The sequence below is a fragment of the Pteropus alecto genome, unplaced genomic scaffold (assembly GCF_000325575.1).
Source record: "Pteropus alecto unplaced genomic scaffold, ASM32557v1 scaffold3, whole genome shotgun sequence".
NCBI lineage: Eukaryota > Metazoa > Chordata > Mammalia > Chiroptera > Pteropodidae > Pteropus > Pteropus alecto.
The window spans coordinates 2,030,624-2,043,855 of record NW_006442484.1 but is presented as its reverse complement, the minus strand read 5'-3'; the positions used below and the strand labels follow the sequence as shown (position 1 = coordinate 2,043,855).

At 46.5% G+C, this 13,232-nt stretch overlaps 1 protein-coding gene across 1 annotated transcript in view; it reads left to right on the top strand.

Annotated features, from left to right (window-relative positions):
- Positions 1-13,232, top strand: part of RUNX1 (runt related transcription factor 1) — a 228,218-nt gene that overhangs the window by 10,400 nt on the left and 204,586 nt on the right. The gene's annotated exons all lie outside the window — the stretch shown is intronic.

The following is a 13,232-nucleotide window of genomic DNA, read 5'->3' as shown; positions in this document are numbered from 1 at the left end:
TCTCTCACACACACACACACACACACACACGTGGAGGCCATTATTGAAAAGTCACACGCCTTAGACAACCCAATGCGGCTTCTTCCCATGATGCACTGAATTTGAAAAAGCTGTTTCCAGGAGGAGCAGGGAGCACTGGATGTCAGGGCAGTAATTTGCAAACTACTGTGATCATGTCACATGTAAGTAAAACTTAATTAGCACACCCCCAAACCTCTGCATCTGTATGTATATATAAATAACCTGCCTGCACTACTGTACTGATAGGATATAATTATAGTATGTGCATTATAAAACACATCCCTAAAAACAGAACTTAAATAAGATAAAAACTGAAAATATAAGTCGTGATGGCCTTTCCCTGCCCTTCCATGAATACTGTAGTTTGACTTAGAAAGTCCAGATACATACATATTTCTTGTCTTGCTATCCGAGAGTCAGCTTCTGCCAGGGGGCCTTCATTCCTTCACCCGGAGGCTTCGATCGATGTTTAAATATAAACTCCGCACCGGAAGGTCATCGTGCGTTCTTGACTACTCGGTCCTTGTCTGCAAGCTGTCTGCTAGGGACACCAGAGTGGGCGGGGAGCAAGGAGCCAAGAGCTATGGGGTCAGGTGGCTGGTTCCCCCCGTCACCTGTAAAGTAGGCACAGTGATTCTGACTTTGGAAGGCTGTCAGGAGGATCTGGGGTGATGGACATAAAGCAGTGGACACACAGGGGAAGTCAGCAAGTCAACTGTGGAAAACGCCGCCCCACGTTGTGCGGAATGGAGGCCATGGCGGGAAGAAAGCTCTGCTGGCCCAGAACACGGGACGGGGAGGGTGGTGGGACGGAAGCGTGGGTCCCCTTGCCAGGCAGCAGTGCGGACGCCACCTGAGTGCTGCTCAGCAGAGGGTCGAGCTCACAAATACAAAGTGATCGTCGCGACAACCAGTGTTCCCCGCACCAAGCCTTTTCTTGCAGAAGCTCGTGAAATCCTTCGCAGGAAGCTGCGGGCGGGAACTCTCATTAGGAATCCCATTTCGCTGAGGGAAGCGTGGCACGTGGAGCTCAGGTAACCTGCTGGAAGTTAAGCAGAGGAGGAAGCCAGGTCCGAATGGGGGCGATTGTGCTGCACAGCCCAGCGGCCGCCTATAGGGAGGAGACAGGGTGTTACCGTCCTCTTGGTTTGACACGTGAGAGAGCTGAGTCTTACGGAGTTAGAGCCTTGCCAAGGCCCCTGGACAGCAAACGGCACTGCGGAGGGCTGAACCTCAGGTGGCTTCGAGCCGGGGCGCGTCCTGTATTGTTTGCAGGACTCTGGACACGTTCAGTGGCTTGAAAAAGTCCCTACTACCAGTATCAGTGCCTTCCCCTCTCCGTCAGAGATGCACCGCAACAGAGATCATCACTGGTCCCGTGGTAGCCATAGGGCCGCTCCGCTAAGCCCGCGGCATTCCAGCTCGAACGTGCATCGGGATCACCTGTTCCCAAGACGATGGTGAGATGCTGGCTTGGCAGAGCGAAGAGGGACCATTGCAGTCTTTCTTCCCAAACTACCATTTGTCTTAATTTATCAGTCTGGGAGTCCATTGGCAGTGAGGTGAGGATGAGACAGCGAGGTACTTTCTGGAAAACCTTTAGGAGGTGCTCACTCTCAGGGTTCTGTGAGGCCGACCCTGCCTTACGTTGACCTTGAGTGACCTTGAGTGACAGTGCCTTGTGTCCTAGATGCCTCTCTTGCCCTATCTGGTCCATATCCTGGGACCCATGTCCTGAAGAACTCCCAAAATGACACAACTGATAATCAGGAGCTTCCCACCTACGTCCGTCCTTCAGGAAGTCAAGGAGTCTCAGCCCTGGGAACCTGCACTGTCATGACCCTGACCTTGGCCTGGGTTTTCAGTGAGGCTCCCAGCAAACGCTCACATCCAATTATGCCTGTGGTTGAGATAAAAATTCTACCCAGAAGCAGTTGATTCAGCTGTGACAGCAAGAGGTGGCCTCAGTCCCTCCTACACACAGGACCCTCCTCCACACCACAGGTGTGGCACATCTAGAGACCCACCCACTGGTGACCCTTTGAGAATAGCTCCTCCATCCTTCTGCAGAAACCTTTGTAATTTCAAAAGTCCACATGGCCAGTGCTCCGACGTCATTACGAATCCCTTTTTCAGTAAGCGGGTGTGAGGTTTGCTTTCTTTTTTTTTTTTTTTTTTGTTCTTTTTAACCTTATTTGTAGGAAAGGTGTTTTTCATCTGGTTTTTCTACCGTCAGTTATATCAGTCACAGAAAGTTCCTTCCCTTTCTCTTTGGGGCCCTGCTTGACAAAAGGTGTAATAATCCCCCCCACAAAAGCCAGCTGGCAGCCATGAAGAGTCCCCAGCTCACTGAGGGCTCAGGGAGCCGCCAGCCTCTAATTGTTCCTATGCAAACATCTTAATGGGAACAAATTAAAAGGTGCTCAAGCTAATTATTCTCTGCAATAAAAAAAAAAAAAATAAACTAATAAAGCTCCCGGTTCCGTGTTACCTCAAAAGAGTTGCTTTCCTTTTTCAGAGTGTGCAATCGACAAGGAAGTAAAAACTATGATGTTAACTGGAGATTATATTTTGGGAATCCTTGTGACTCAGAAAACGCCCTTTTCATGCTTATTTAGCACCATCTGCATACGCCCCAGGGCCTGGCGCGCCCCAGCCCCACCTCCCACCCTCTGTCTTTCATCTTCCCTCAGTGATCTCCACTTGACCTTCAGTCAGGCCTTGGTTTTTTTCTGGTGAGTCCCCCAAGTGCTGTTGCGCCCACCGGGGTCTCCCTCTCTGGCTCAGGCTTCCCCTCAACCAGTGCAGTTTAGGATCAAGCTCATCATTCTGCTTTCAGTAAGACCACTCCCCTGAAGGAGTAGGAAGTGGGGAGCACCCCCATCGCCACACATGAGACTAGGCCCCTGGACCTGGAGTCAGCACCGAACCAGGGTGCGAGGGAGGGGCCCTACACCACCAGGCTCAGTGCCCAGTGACATCACGTGTCCTTCCTACTCTTGGGGTGGATTCTGGTTTGTTCGTTAAAGCTAATGAACTTTGATGAAGTTACTATGTTGCTTATCACAGTGAGAAGAGCCAACCAGCATTCGCCAAGGACCTACAAAGGGTAGGGCATGTCGCCTCCTTTATCTCTTAGAATCCAAAACTTGGCGAGATAAGCACAGCTCTTAATCCCCATTTGATAAAAATTTAAAAAGGAACATGAAACCAAGATGAGTTTAAAAAGCAGCCTGGGCAACACGGCTTGTAGGAGGCAGGGCCCAGCAGGAGTCCAGATCCCCTCTGGCTTACCCGCTCCCGTCCTGTGTCACTCCTGTCCTGTGTCGTGCTGTGGGGGTGGCCTCGTGGTCAGCTCTGCCCTTCCCGCTGAGTGGCCTTGGGCAGACTGCTTACCCTCTCTGGGCCTCTCCTTCCTCATCTGAACAGTGTGCTAATGAGGACGCTCACCTCAAAGACTGTTGTGGGGACCAAGTTAGGAATATGAGGATGCTGCCTGACACCCAGGAAACCGAAAGTCGGTTTTTCCTGTTGTCACGCCTTTTTCTTTCCACCCGATCTGTCTTTTTTCATTAGCTACTTACTGTTCTGCTTGATTTTTCCATTTGCCTCTTTATACCGTACGGCAAACCAAACCCCAAAAGTGAATCCCGGTTTTGTTATTCATGTGACTGCACATCGACACCTAACGTTGCAGACTGGATCATTTTCCTTGCTGGACGCAAGTGGTTGGTGTATGAGATGAGGCACAGAGTATGACAGGAGGCGCCTCGGGCTGACTCGGCCACCTGGCTCTGGCTGTGTTTGGCTTGCACCATAATCTTCCACTTCCTGAGGGGGCATGCGTCCGAGAGCCTTTAGCTCTGAGGTTCTAGGTAAAAGGCATTGTGCAGGCTGAGAGTTTGTCCTCCATTAGCTCTGTGCCTTGGGGACCGGTCATTCTTTGTTGAGGGGAGCTGTCCTGTGCATTGCGTCCTGGCCCACACCCGCTAGATGCCAGCAGCACCACCTCCCCAAGATGTCACAACCAAAAATGTCTCCAGACATTGCCGAATGCCCCCTGAGGGACGTATCACCCCTATTTGAGAACCGCTGTGCCACAGAAACCTTAGGAATCAATGTACTATTTTGTTGCTTCCCATTTATTTGGGGGCTAAGAAAATAAGAAAGAGGTGATTTTTCCCCCTTTCCAACAAGTTTGCGTCCCTCCCACATAGTTGGACCCCTGCTCCCATCCCGATTCCCTAACACGAGTCAAGCTGTCCACAAAAACTGACAGCCCATGAGCAGGGGCCTTGAAATCAGGGTGATCGGCCATTATCCCCATAGCCAGACCAGAAAACGAAGACATCCATGATTCCAGTCTGCTGAGGACAGACAAGAAAGAATTAATGCACTGTGTGCGACCACTTCCTAGAAGAAGCGGGGCCTGTTAACTCTATGTCAATAGTTTATCTAGGGCAAAGGACTGAAAATCAGGTACTCCTGGAGCCATGTCTCCGGGTGGCTTCTGTTAATTACACAATGATTAAAATTCAAAAGAAAGAAGTCAGCCCATAGGAAGTGATGAGAAAGCATGGTTGGAATGTCAGGTTTTATTGAACAAGCACTATTATATAGCTGGGCCCTGTTTTAAGTGCCTTATAAAATAGGAACTCCTGTCATCATTGTCCCCTATACAGTGGGGACGATGAGTCTCCTCATTTTACACATGGATGGGTGGGGCACAGAGTGGTCAAGAGACTTGTCCAGGGTCACATGGCTGGGAAGTGACAGAGCTGAATTCAACTGTAGCCTGGTTTTGGAGCTTGAGCTCTTACTTAACCACGAAACTGTATATTCTCAAGAGATGGTCTTCTAGAGAGGCTGTGACTGGGTACTCATGTCCTTTGGAAAAAATTCAGATGAGTGATCTTAGTCTCTCATGGCGGACCGTGATTGGATTGTAAGAGAACCCTTAACTCTTTAAATAAAAACCGTATTAGAAGAGCATAGCGCTGTAATTCTGAACCCTTTCTTCCAGTGCCTGATTTTCAATAACTTGTTTCCCTTCCCTTTTCAAAATGAGATTTTCAGCGTGTCTCTGATGAAGACTCTTGCATCCTAGAAGAGAGGTAATCAGAAAGACCAGATTATGATAGATTCAAGGACCTACAGATCCCGGAAGATTTAGTCAAAAGTTACAGAAATCCCAATTCACTTTTCTACATGCTATTTTCAAATCTCCTCCGGGAGGATACGTCTCCATGCTCTTTGCGCAATTTCCATTGCTCCCATAATTTCTGGTAACAGGGTCATTACAGCCACCCAGCTGGGCTCTTGCTCCATGCAGGGAAGTCACTGTGCAGGTCACAATGGCTGGGACGTGTGTCTGGATGGGGTGCTGAGGGAACAGAGAGCAGGCCTCCCCACATCCCCATCATAGATGTGGATGGACACAATCTGTTTGCGTCCTGAAGCAGCAGGTGATGCTCTGATGACCAAATCTTCTAGGGTGCCCAGTGGTCCATTCTAGTTCTGGCTCTTATTTATTCAGTTCATATGTCTACATAGCTCTTACCAAAATGTAATTCAATGATTTTATTTATAAGTATGGTCTCCCAGAGACCTGAGTTCTTTGAGAGATAAGTTCAAGTCTCATTTTTTTCTTTATTCACAGCACCCGGCAGGGTGCGGGCACTCAGTAAATATTTAATGGTTGGATAGATGGATGATGGATGGATGAATGGATGGACGGATGGATGGGTGAATGGATGGACAGAGGGCAGGTGAATAGATGGATGAAGCTCCATCAACCTTGTGCTTACTGCTGAGGTGTAAAAATCCCAAAGGGTATGAGCAGAAGAGACCACAGTCGTCTCTCCACCCACACAACCACAGCAGAGAGCAGACTTGGTTCCCCCTAAACTCCTGTGATCAGCTAAGAACAAGAAGAAGTATGTGGGGGTATTAGAGCAAAGAGGAGCAGGAGGCATGGGGCTGGTTCCACTTCTGTCCAAACGGTGTTGGGCTGGAAGTCCTGTGGGTGTCCCTCGTGGGAGGCTGGGCAAGTGTGCAAGAAGCATGTGAGAAACACAGCATAGTCAAAGGACTTCTTCCTGTTCCCTAGTTCATTGGGTTTTGGAAAAATAAATGTCTGTGACCAAGAGAGTTCATATTCGCAGGATGGATAATGAGGTCCAGCCCATTCCCCAGTGGGTTACCTTGAAGATGTCAAACAAAGAACAGGAAAAATGCCCCCTATTTCTCTGTTGTCTGTTCAGAGAGACCGTTTTTTGGGTGGGGGGAGGAGGGGAAGCAAACTTAACCATTGTTTTCCTGTTCAAAAAGGAAATTACTGGAAAAAACAGAAGAGGTTTGGGAAATAACTTACAGTAGATTTGTCATTAAGTTCTCAGTCTTGCCCATCATGGTGAAGCCTCAGGAAGTTGAGTGGGCACAAGTATTGTCCTGCTGGATGCCTAGCCCATTGTGCCCAGCACCCTCTCTCCATACCATCCAATTTAGAAGAAAATTTACTTCAGCGAAATGCTGGGCAGGTGATGTTGTACGTGAATGTTCCCTTTCCATTCCGAGACCTTTAGTGTCTGGTGAACGATGATAGGATCTGATGTTGCTAATCACCCCTGATCATTTCCTCAAAAGTCTTTCTACACCTGAATCTCCCTCGGCCAGGCCTGGACCATAGTCACCTGGAAGCACTCACCTTTGCCCATAGTCAATGCCCGCATCAAAGAGGGAGTCTGTGAATGTAGGGTCTGATTCTTTATTCTATCTGGGAATGTTCCCCAGTGGATCCTCTGACTGAATAAATCAGTGCTTTCTCATCTTTGTAAATGTTATACTTTTTCTTAAGATTTTGTCTCCCATTTCCTTTCTCATGTTCAGTCTTTTTTATTTATTTACATCATATCTGGGAAACTTCTTGCCGAAGTAGACCTTCCCATTTGCTCTTCCCATTTTCTTCTTTCTACTTATCACCTTCAAATATCTTAAATCAGTTGTTCTTAGCTGGAAGGATAGGGTGAGAGGTGAGGGGGTAATTTTGCCCGCAGAGCACATTCGGCAATGTCTGAAGACATTTTCGGTTGTTACAACTGATGAGTCGGGGGTAGGACAGAGGCCAAGGATGCTACTGCGCATCCTACAATGCACGAGATAGACCCCACAGCAAAGAATCGTCAGGCCCGCAATGTGAATAGTGAAGTGACTGAGAATCCATCCACCAGTGTTATGGTTGTAGAGATATATTGCTGCCCTTTATTCCCCCTTGTGTTTCACTTTCTGGAAAGTGCTATCCGCTCCATCCTCTAACGTTGCAAAAGTAATTGTACATGTCTTCAGAACAAGTACCTGTCAAAGGGTAAATGGAAGACCAGAAAGGTCTTAGAAATTATGATGACAGTGGTCACTTATGAATCTCTAAGGCCTTTTATTGCTCCAGTGTCTGTTGATGGCATTTTCATATTGTAAAGGGGGATCCTAATCTGCATATGTGGAGGAGAATAGAGCTGTTGCTTTAAACAGATGGTCTAGAGCATTGAGAGACACCAGATCGAAGGCTGGAGAGAAGAGAGAAGAGCAGGAATCTTGAAAGCAGAGTCAGGATGTGCACAGACCTGGTGAGGAGGGTGACCAAATACTCAACAGGGATATGTCTGAAGCCCAAGAAGGAAAGCCTTTCTACAGAGGCCAAAAGATTCCCTTAAGAGAGAAGCCAAGAATTGGAGAGCAGTGGGGTGAACGAGGAAGAACAGGGGCATGTGCGTGGGACTAAAGTGGAAGTGTCTGAAGCAAGGAATAGTCTGAAACACATAGAAGCATTCATCCAGGAAATACACCTGAGCTGAGGGGCAGGAAATGATGGGTCACTTGCACCCACTGTGAACCAGGCTCGCCCAGTGGTCCCCACACATTATTCCACTTACCCATCCAATGCCTTATGAGCTAATATCGTTATGCTGACTTTGAAAGTGAACATATGGGGGCTCAGAGTTTGGATAACAAAAATAAGAATTCTGAAGCTTAGAGAGGCTAAGAAAGAAAACCCAAGTTTGTATGGCCAATAATCCTAGCTGCTGCGTCAGGATTAAAACGGAGGTATGTTTATAGCTTTCCACGAAATCATTGATATGCTACCATTCTTTTAATCTGCCCTATGTAATACACTGAAATTTTCTCCAACTTTGGTTGGAGTTGGGCGTTTGAGTTGGCCACCAGCCAGGCAAAATGGGGGAGAGGGGAAGCCAGTTGGAGCAGAAGGCACAGTGGGGTGAGGCCACCCAAGAGATCCACCATTTGGGGATGGTGGATCCTTGGCTTCATAGATTTGATCATCTAGATTTCAAGGAGACCATATTTAACAAAAAGAAATTCCTTCCCCAATTTATACAGCAGACAGGTGAGCCGGGGTCCATATTCCATTTTTTTCCCCCATCTCCTCTGCGTCTTTCGTGACCATATAATCAGATCGTCAGCTCTCTCATCTCTACTCTAATTTCTTTCCCAAGCTTCTTCTGATCCCAGAGCCTTAGTGTGCCTGGTTATTCACACCCTATGAAACATGTTAGTAATTAACTCACTGGTTGATGGGCGAATGACCCTGTGTTAGACATAGCCTGGAATACAAGGATTACAGGGCATGAAACGGCCCTCAAGGAACTTACCATCTAGAAAGCGAGGCAAGGCTCAAATGTGAGAAGGAGTCAGTGGACAAAATGAGAATTGAACAGCATAGCACAGATACAAGAGCCATCACAGCCCAGGAAAATAACCAATCGTTGCATGAGTAGCCATGATCTGAGAGGAGGAAGCCGTTTCATACAGGGCTGGGGACAATGAAGGAGATGAAATGAATGAGGTGGCCAGCCAGGCTGGTTCAAGGAATGCTCATGGGCAATAGAGAGGCCACTTCATCTCACCAGTGAACAGCCAAATTGAAGCCAGATGTTTGAATGGTGCCGCAATAAGTCCGGACTTGAACTTGCAGACCAGGGGTCTAAACTTGGCAGTGTATAAGAATCCCCTGGAGTGTTTGTTAAAATGCAGATTCCTGGGGCTCCCCTGAAGACTGTGAGAGGCCCAAGGCCCAAGAATCTGCACCTTAACAGCCATGTAAACTTACTCATACTTTGAGAAACTCTCTCTGTAACAGGAAGCCTTTGACTGGTTTTGATGAAGTCAAAATGAAATCTTCATGAAATTTCAGAGTTTAGTGAAATTTAGCAGAGTTTATTTCCAGACCTGACAGCTAGCACCATCTCTGGTGGGACCTACTCATGCTAGATAGTGAGCTCTCTTTTGTGATTTTGCTCACAATATACTGTGGAGCCTCTCAGGTTGAAGATCATCCTTAACTGCTAATTAAACGTGACTCAAAAACGTATATTTGAAAGTACGTGCCACAAGATCCTAAAGTTAGTCGGAGATCAAGTTAGTCTGAGATCAAGCCTAACATACTTAAATACAGGCTCCAAATTCTGTACTGCTGCACAAAACCATACACTTGAAAAAACGTGGACATGAGGTAATTCCAACTGCATCATGCAAATGTTTTCAACAGGAAAGTCTCTGACCGGGTTAGGGTTTTGTGTGTGTTTTTATTTATTTGGCACCTCCCACCACTCCCAAAATCTCTGGGCTCAGAACTTAATCTAGACTCTCCTGAATCCTGGTGTCCCCAACTGGGATTTTAAAAACCCCTGAACTCTTTCAAATTCTCTTTCGCCCTAGAGCTTAAAGGAATTTCCTCTTCCATTAGCAAATTGGCTGGTGTAAAACCAGAGCCACAGGAATAAATACTCGCACATAAATACCTGCTGAAGTACTTGCACAGCCTCCATAAGAATATACTTTAATGTGGAACCCTCTGCACGTGGCTTGTAGCCTATACAGACACTCTGGACAAGAAATTTGTGGAGAATAATGGGAGTTGAGTCTCCCAAAGCCTTGCCTTTCAAAGTGTGGTGTTTGGACCTGCGGCAGCATCAGCATGACCCAGCAACTCGGTAGAAGTGCAAAATCTCAGGCCCCGGCCCAGACCTGCGAAATCAAAGTCCGAATTTTCACAAGAGCCCTGGGTGAATCGCATGCACATTCAAGTCTGAGGAGTTTTGTCTTAAAACTCCAACCTGCCCCCATTGATTTGGGCCGCGCTGTCTCGGAGGCTTGCAGAGATGGGGAAGTGGAATCAGTTGCAGGGGGGAAGGGTGGGGGGGCCGGGTTTCACCCCCTCCTGCCTCCTCGTGCTTCTTGCTGCTTTCCCAGCGGCTGCACCTGCAGGCTTGCCGCTTCTCTGGAAAGCCTCTTGAAACAGAACCCCGCTCCCTCCCCTCACCCGGCCCGGCCTCGAGCTAGGGTGGGGCCGCACTACCTCTTTTCTCTCTAAGAGCCTGGGATGCTGACAGCCTCTGATGGAGGCATCCTGTTTGTCGAAAAATAAACCGGCAGTTAAAGCAGGGTTGCGAGAGCGAGAAAACCACAGGCCTGCGCGCCGCTGATAACGCGCGGGCGGGCAGCTTTTGCAGAAGTTCCGTCTGTGCAGCGCCCCGCGCACCAGGGCGCGCGCCACCGCCTCCTTTCCTGTCTCCGCAGCTCGCGTCCCCGCTGTTTCTGGCTGTTGCTTTCTGCATCGTTCTTTCAGTTACTTCGCCCATTGTTTTTTTTTTTTTTTTCCCTAAAGGATCCTCTCTCTCGCTGTTCCGCGAGGAGGGATGAACCGACGACTCCCCGAGCGGATATGCGCAGTATATGGGAACGAAATTTACGAGCTGTCATAAAAATGACAGTTTAGGAGAAGTTGCCTTCTCTTCTGCAGTATGTAATGCTTTGACTTGACTTAAAAAAGAAAAAAAAAAAAAAGATCCAGATGAGACTTGTAATACAAAATCTTGTATAAAAGGGATCCCAAAGTCTAACGTGCAGACCGTTTTCACTCTTGGAGTGAGTTGACATGGCCTGATTCCATGCGGTGAATAACTAATTGCCTATCTTCCCCTTTTGGGGGATATTAAAAGCTCTTTCCCCATTTGCCTGTTATCAGATAAGCAAAGCAGAGGAGAAGTCAGTGGGTAACCACAGGTACAACCACAGTATTAGCTGGAAACCAAACGCCTTGACCCTCCAAAGCAAAGGGTGTCATTGAGAATTAACCTGAACATAGTTTCGCATAAGCTGGAAAATTCGATTTTCTCAAGTCTCAGTAACATGGACTTCTCTGAGCATAAAAACAACAATCCTCCCTCCAAAAAAAAAAAAAAAAAAAAGACAGAAAGAAAAAACAGAACATCTCCAGTCACAGAATATGGCTCCAACCCAGGTGGACTCAGAACACAACAGGAAGATGCCACTAGGCATTAAAGGGTCCCTGCTCATTGCAGGAGCCTCATTAGCTGCTCATAATAAGATTTTCTTCCTGAAGTTTCAAATTCGCTTCCGTTATCCTTCTTTGTTTGAAAACATAGTGTGGAAATAGATTATAAGCATCCCTTTATCTTCCTGTGTTTGAGATGAATAATGACCCTGAGTGAGAAGAATTTACCTTATTCTTAAGGATTCCAGAGAGCCATATATATCATTTTCCCATTTTCTCCCCCCTAGAAACCTCTTTGAATTTGCTACCTCTCGTGTCAAGCCATCCCTTGTGGGAAATCACTGCTCTCACACTTGCTATGCCTTCACCATTTCTTCTCGTAGCTCATGCATGGCCTCGTGCTGAATTGCCATGTTTTCCTGATTGCAGCTCCTTTGAGCTTGACCCATACATTTTGGCTAATCCGGGCATACGACTCGAATAATGAATGACTCAACTTGATGATGAAATAAAGGAGTAAAACCTCAAGGCAAAGGAAGGTTAATTCTTCGGGAAATAGGAGAAGATGAGCCAGGGCTAGCATGAGCCAGGTATGAATGACGTGCACAGTCTAATGGGGAACACTGGCTGTCTCTTAGACGGTGGGATATGGGAAGCCCTGTGAGACATGGGATATCTGGCCATATAGAGCTTTGAATGCAATTAAGAAGGAGCTTCCCCCTCAGTGGGCAGTTATCTAAATCGGTGCATGATTAAATTCATTATTTACTTTGTAGACCTCATTGAAATGTCCTTATTGGCTTTCTTTCTCATCTAAACATTTTTTTAAAAATGAATTAAAAAGATCGTGAATAGAAAATGATAAATCCGATTTTAACTATATGTTCCGGACTTTACATATCTGTAATTGCAGTGTCCTTCAAACTAGTCCGCTGGGAAAACACACCATCATCCCGACAGACAGCTCCGTTATTTTAAGCATTCTTGGAGCTGCTCCTTTGAAATGACTTTCGGGGTCAATGTATTGGTTAAACAAGTAAAACAGCCTCCTGACTTTTAGATCGAACTTTATTTTTGACCAAGACAAGTATTACCACGCTTCATTAGCCACTTTATATATCACTGAGTCTCTGTCTTAAATGGCTTCTGGCTGTTTCTACAAACCACATCCATCGCTGGTGTGTCCAGACACTGTGATTATTTCAGAGAATATATTCCATCTTTCTCTTCTAAGAAAGGAATTCCAACTGAATACTGAGAATTTCAGCATCACTACAAAATAAAGTTGCAAGGTATCTAGATTGAAAGAAGCAATATTACTAGCCTATAACAACTTACATAGGGTTTAAAAAGCCAACTTCAACCTACAGCCACACCTAGTTAAAAAGAAAACCAAAACCAAAACAAGATAAAATAAAACAAACAAAAAAAACCCCAGCCAGCCTGATGCACCAATGTAGTAATGTGATACCTTCAGCCTTAACTCAATGCATTGAGTAGAAGGTTAGCCGTATAACTAACTGATCCTTACTATTTGAAAAGTTAAAAGAATAAGATGCAGAAAGTAAATTAAAGTTCTGTGAAGTCTTTTGAGAAATCTCGAGATCAACATTTACCCTAGACATGCTCTAATTATTAATAGCAGGCAGATAAATACATTGTATTGTAATAAGGTATTGGTGTAGCTGCTGTAACAGATTCCAAATAAGTAGGGCTTGAATAAGATAGAAGTGTGCTTCTCTCTCTGGTAGAAGTCTGGGTGAGTTGGGATGGCAGCCTCATAATCACGAGAAAACAGGCCTCTTCTACGCTGATGGACTGCCTTCCACAACACCTAGCTTTTACCTCATGGTTCCAAATGGCTGCTGCATTCCACAAAGTCCCCTCCACATTCCAGTCA